The sequence below is a fragment of the Coptis chinensis genome, chromosome 2 (assembly GCF_015680905.1).
Source record: "Coptis chinensis isolate HL-2020 chromosome 2, ASM1568090v1, whole genome shotgun sequence".
Classification (NCBI taxonomy): Eukaryota; Viridiplantae; Streptophyta; class Magnoliopsida; order Ranunculales; family Ranunculaceae; genus Coptis; species Coptis chinensis.
In genome coordinates, this window is record NC_141457.1 from 49,189,641 (window position 1) to 49,196,564 (window position 6,924).

At 37.7% G+C, this 6,924-nt stretch overlaps 1 pseudogene; it reads left to right on the forward strand.

Annotated features, from left to right (window-relative positions):
• Positions 1-213: 213 nt before the first annotated feature.
• Positions 214-1,269, forward strand: LOC147516373 (uncharacterized; annotated as a pseudogene).
• The last annotated feature ends 5,655 nt before the right edge of the window (positions 1,270-6,924 follow it).

A 6,924-nucleotide genomic window follows, 5' to 3' on the forward strand; every position in this document is an offset into this window, starting at 1 on the left:
GCCTTATTCACAACTGTTAGTTCCTCGCTACCATCACCGGAGCAAAGCTCGACGATTCCACAAACCCAACAATCTGCACAAGAGTAACATTTGATGTGATTGAAGGGATAGGGTGGGGCTGGGTTGGCGTTTTTGGCTTTATAACATAGCCTTATTCTACATTGCTAATCTTCCAATGTAGTGTCTTCGTTGAGATTGAAGAGAGACAGATAAATGAGAGGTGCAGCACGAGTTCCTGCTACATCAATACTACCCTCCCCATATATGGCTGACATGCCAATCCCTTCGTCCTATATCAACCTTCAGATTACCATCAGACAAGTATTAGAAATATGCCACAAGGTATTGGGACATTTTCTACAAGCGACACCATAACAAGTTCTTCAAAGACCAGCATTACTTGGAGAAAGAATGGGCCCATTAATTTTCAACCAATGTGGACTCTACTAATCACTCTTCACCAAAAGTTATATTGGAGGTTGGTTGTGGAGCTATCGTATGAAGATTTCAGAGAAGATCAAGTGAACGCGTTTGTTTGTGATCTGACGAATGGTGATCTTTGTGAAAGAGTTGTGCCTTCTTCAGTTGATGTTGTGACCTTGTTTCTCCAAAAAAGATGCCCTTGGTATTGCAGAACCTGAAAAAAGTTCTCAAGCCAAGTGGTCATGTTCTTTTCCGAGATTATGCAATTGGAGATTTTGCTCAAGAGAAGCTCATTGATAAAAACCAAATGATCAGTGAGAACTTTGGTGTTCGAGGAGATGGTACTTGTGCATTTTATTTCTCGGAGTATATTTTGTCTAGCCTGTTTGCCAGGGAAGGGTACAAAACTATAGAAATCAATACATATTGCAAAGAAATTGTTAATCGCTCTCGAAATATAGTGATGAATAGGCATTGGATGCGTTCTATTTTCTGCAACCAGGATCCTTTGGATACTCAGCACGCTTCCATGTTGAAACCCAGATGTTAATCTTACAATTGTTGAGCAACGAGCAATTTTTCCTCCAATTCGTTGGTTTATGATTTCAAGATAAGCCGTCATTAGTTCTGGTGATCTTTGTCATTCGGCGCAAATGCCTCTTCAAATTACTCGATCACTAGTCATCATCATTTGGTGAAAGTCTTCCAGCTACCATTGTCTGATGGCTCAACAAATATGGTAATGGTGCGTGTCACTGACATCAAAGCTACTTCTTTCCTTGCTGAATTTCATGCAAATCAATTCTGCTTTTGCAAGCTCTAGGTGGACTGCCATCCGAACCCTCTACAGTTATCAAATGATCATGTAGGAGCACAGATATAAAGTTGGTCAAGGAGAAATGACCATGTTTTATGTACAATATGGTCTTAAACCAAACACAGTATGAGTGTATGACCGGTTATCCTTGGCAAGTTGGCATGCGTTTAACCCAAAAAAATAAAAAATAAAAATAAAAATACTTCTTTGCCACATAGGCTTTGCCCATATAACAAAGAGAGGGCAATGTTCCGACCCCCACAAATGTGGCCCAATAAAAGCTCAATTTAATACAAACTCACACTCAAAGCCTATGCTCAAAGCCCAAAAAGCCAACGCTCAGAGACCATGCTCAGAGTTTATCTATAATAAGGCCCATGCTCAGAGCCTAAAAAACCCACGCTTAGAGCTTATTTACAAAAAAACCCACGCTCAGAGCTTATTTACAAAAAGCCCACGCTCAGAGCCCATGCTCAGAGCTTATCTACAATAAAGCCCACGCTCAGAGCCCATGCTCAGATCTTATGCTCAAAACCTACATACCTACACGTAAAATCAATATCAATTGCGCACATGTTTTGCGAGTCAAACAACTTTCACAACTTCGTCTACAACTTCGTCCACATTCAAGATTCACTTCTATCAACTTCATATCATGTGACAGTTCTCCCGCCAGTTCTTCAACTTCATCCCACGATTGGACAGTTCTCCCACCAGTTCTCCAACTTCATCCCATGATTGGCCAGTTCTCCCGCTAGTTCTCCAACTTCATCCCATGATTGGCCAATTCTCCCACTAGTTCTCCAACTTCATCCCATGATTGGCCAGTTCTCCCGCCAGTTCTCCAACTTCATCCCATGATTGGCCAGTTCTCCCGCCAGTTCTCCAACTTCATCCCATGATTGGCCAGTTCTCCCGCCAGTTCTCCAACTTTATCCCATAATTTGACAGTTCTCCTACCAGTTCTCTAACTTCATCCCACGATTGGAATATTGGAGAACGAGGAAGTAACTATCACCAATCCTACCTATAAAATCCAACCTTCATCATTTTTCCAAAACTACGCCATCGAGACTTGATCCCAAGCAATACATTTGGGTACGTAGGCAACTTCACACTGAAGTCCAGTCTCATCTTTCCCCAACAACCATCTCCTTCTCCATCTCCAAAAACATTATTTCCGACCCTCAGCTGGTGTGTTTTGGCAAATCTTGCTGAAACAGAAACGAAACCCTAATAACTCAATACCAAACACGATATAGAAAAAATGATATCAAATTAAAACCGAAAGAACAACTCTTCATTCACAAATAAAAAAATTACTAACCAACTCTATTACATCTGTTTCAAATCAAAACTTTCCACTTCAGAAAACTTAAACCAGTCAGGCTCCAAAAGCGAATTCAAATCAAACGTCGTCATCCACTGCATTCTACCATCTATGTTTCCAATAACACACCCACGTTGCAAAAGAAAGCAAAAATGGGTCGGCAAATTGAATTTGCTGGTATGAGCAAAACTAAAATAATATATACAGTACTACATTCAATCTTCCAAATAAATAAATATAACATTACCAACCATTTCATCTTGGAAGACAAGATAGTTCTATTTTCCAAAACGGCGTATAGTTTCTTCCCAAGTAAGATTTCAATCTCAATATCTAGTAAATTAATTTAATTAAAATCTTACCAATAACCGCTTACGTATTAGGATAACGTCCCTGCATAATATGTTAATAAGTCCTACCCTCCTACAAAACAAAGTTAGGTTTCCCAAACATAAATATTTAATTCATACATCTAGCTACTTCTCTCACAACAACCATGAGAATACACAATCTGGCATAATATATCATCAATATTAACATTCATGTCACACCACCATATCTATTATATTACGCTAACCACATTTACATTCCTTTATAAGAAATCATATGTATCATATCATAATACACAACCAATCATATCCAATAACTCACTCATACAGAAAGCCAATATTTTACTTTAAAATCACTCGTCTACTTGCGAGAATGAAGAGAATCACAACTAGGGAGTATATTCATCCGTCGTGAGTATCAACTCACACAAACCACGTATACATTTCTTGTAAGACATCATGTACATCATAGTGCATAAATATTTATATGCAATAGCTCACTCATACGTAAAATCAATATTTTTCTTTGCTTATTAATTATCTCGTTGACTCATTTATTAACAGACACTGCCCAACCTTTAGTTCCTACTCCACGATTTGTACTTCATACATTTGCCAAATCACACATAACCGTGTACCTCACTCACACCGAGTACCACTACAAGATATATGTCCCAAACAGGGATATCGCCTCCAGGAAGCATATTACCATCTTGTAAACTCGTAACTTGTGAGTCACAGCCATCTCTGGGCTTTCCATATACATAATCACAGCCTCTTTTGGGCATAAAAGCATAACAGGTCATTCATGGCATATTTAATGAATACCTTGGGTCATTCCCGCCACGTTCAAGGAATACCCATCATAACACTCACAGGTCATTCATGGCACATTCAATGAATACCTTGATTCATTCCCACCGCATTCAAGGAATACCCATCATAACACTAACGAATCATTCATAGCACATTCAATGAATACCTAGGGTCATTCCCGCCACATTCAAGGAATACCCAGACCTACATTCTCATACACTCAAGGAATACAGCCAACGCACAAAGCGAATGATTTAGTTCCTCTCTAAGGCGGCTTTTCACATGACATCATTAGTCATAAACATTTCTTTTCTTTTCTTTTTATCAAAGAGGCGTTGAGAGATCTAAAGATGTGGGCGACACATTAAATTTTTACAAGACAACACTTTTTAACACCCAAGAGTTATAATTTATTATAATATTTTCATCATAAAATATATATATTCTCGATCACACAATATAATAATTAATAAAGATTCCAAACACAATAGTCATTCAACTCGCCTCAATATCGAATATATAAACCATATATATCAAAATTCTCAATTATAAGTAATGTATTAATTAAATGCCTCATGAATTAAAATACACTCTCAATCGAGGAGCAACACTCTGAAAGAGCACAATCAAGTTCCACATACCGTTTATCACAAAAACTAATATATAATATAGTGGTTGTACTTTTGCTCAAAGCTGCATACATATCCAAATCTTTCAAGATTGGAATCAAACCTTCGTAGTTCTTATCAGCTATATAGTCAAAGTCAAAGTCCATCAGTGCCAATATATATATAATTGCATAAAACCATGTCAAATCTTTATTAGACAATGACAAACATGTTTATACAAGTTTCAACAACATCCTATTATTAGATTTGTCCACTAAGTTCAATATGTCAAAAGTTTGAAAAGTCAACAATCAAAAAGTCAATGGTCAACTATCAAAGTCAACGATCAACAGTCAACAATCAAAGTCGACGGTCAACAGTCAACAGTCCTAGTTGTGGTCAACAGACTCATGGTTAAGGTCATGGTTCATGGTCATAGCCATGGTTCAGACCCAACTAACCAAAACTAAAGACTAAAACCCAAAATATAACTAAAGACTAAAGCCAAAAGTCTAAAACAAAAACCCCGGCCCATGACAACTAAAATAGATCCACATAAAAAAACACTTAATATGTTAAGGGCCCAACCCACACAAAATTAAGAACCGGCCCCTATAACTAAACCAAGCCTAACTAGAACAGATTCGCCCCAAAAACAAACTCTAACCAAAGCCCATCTAAATTAATAGAATCCAGTCACTTAAAAATAAAAGGACCCAGCCCACAAAAATTAATAGAAACCAGCCCAACAACTCAAGGCCCATCTAAATTAATAGAATCCGGTCCACTTAAAATAAAAAGACCCAGCCCACAAAAATAATAGAAACCAGCCCAATAACTCAAGGCCCAAAATAATAACTAAACTTAAGCCCAAAATCTAAACTAAATAACGACTGGGTGTACAGGATCACCCTCGCCCTCATCTTCATCCTCAACCACCGAACCAGCAAACCCTAAGCACTAACCCACCGACCGCCACCACCAATCGGCCCAAAAATCATTTGAAATTGGTTAGGGTGAAAAACCCAACCACTTTAATTAAACCAAAATCGACAAATCAAATTCTTTCCAAATTCTCTATCGACGCCATTAATGCCCCCTTCGGAGCTTCAACAACACCCACCCAATCAACCAACAACCAAACATCAATCCCTTAATCCCCCGACATCAACCAACAACCCATTCAATCAACCAAATCAATTGATTCACACAACCAAAACAAACAACAATTAATAACCTACGAAACTCCAATGAAACTCTAATAATTTAACTTAACAAATTTTTGTCAGTATATAACCATCACATTAAAGTCAAGTAAATTCGAATTGTTATCAATTCACTTGTTCAACATAGGCAGACAATTTGCAGACAGAGCATGCATAACCATGGAACGACACAGACTGAATATAGATTCTCCATAGTTTTAAAGTCAATTTTATATAAACAGTAAACCTTTTGTTTTCGATAGAAAACCTTTTGTTTCGAGAGAACATTCAATAGAAAATAGAAAATTCAGTGAAAAATAAAATCTACTCACCTCTTGTATCCCGTAAAAAGAATATATATAATAGAACGTCAAAAATCCGATCCAAAGCTAGCTAAGAGGTGCACAAATCCGCCCCTTTCTCTTTTCTTCTCTCTCTCTATGTAAAACTCTTCGTGTGAACTCCTCTTTGTGTTTTTTCAAAACCCCCCAAAAACAGGGAAGATGGTTTATCCTCTTTATCCACGTTGTCCTCTCTCCACTAATCTTTATCCTATTTGTTTTATTTGATTTATTCTAATATTAATATTAATCATATATTGTAAAAATAATAAATAAAAATAGCCGGGTGTTATAATGGTCTTCGATCTGCTATTCAAGGAATTGTTGTTTCTGATGGACCTGGGTTTGGGGATCTCTAGTGACGTTTGTCGACCCTTCTACTTCGTCTTGGTGCCCTTGGTATTTATTGCGCAAAGGATGTCATTAGATTTCTTTTGTAGCCTCACAGATTTAGACTGAAGAGCTCCAAAACCTCATTCTTAGATATCATAACACTACGCCTATGAGTGATGTTTTTTATAGTGTCACTACTGAATTGCATATGCATCTTCCTGATTTTGACCTCAGTAGTCTGACCTCAAGAGGCCGCCACCCCACCAAGCCACAATATGTCTTGGTGGAAGTCTACTACGGTAAAATTATTATAGGACTTGAGAGGGAATTTGATTTGTCTGATCGTTAAAAAGCTGTTATTAGTTGCCTACATTCCTATGGATGGTTTTGGACAACACATGTCACCGGTTGAGTATCAGGCTATCCTTCGCTACCATCTCATGATCCATTTATATATTGCTGGTGATCGATGTCCTGTGTGTATGAAGAGTTGCCTTGACATTTTTGGAGATCATGCAACACAATGCAAACACTTTCCAGGATTTAAATACATACAGACCATGTACGTGATATTTTGCGTTTGATATATTTGGTTTTTTAGCTCCAGATGTGGTTGAGTTGCTTAGGAGGATGCAAAAAGTGTTAGACCGCTGGTTCTCATGAATATGTATTTAGGATGATTGGTTTTGTTTTACAGTTCAATTTGTAGTGTGTTTGACCTC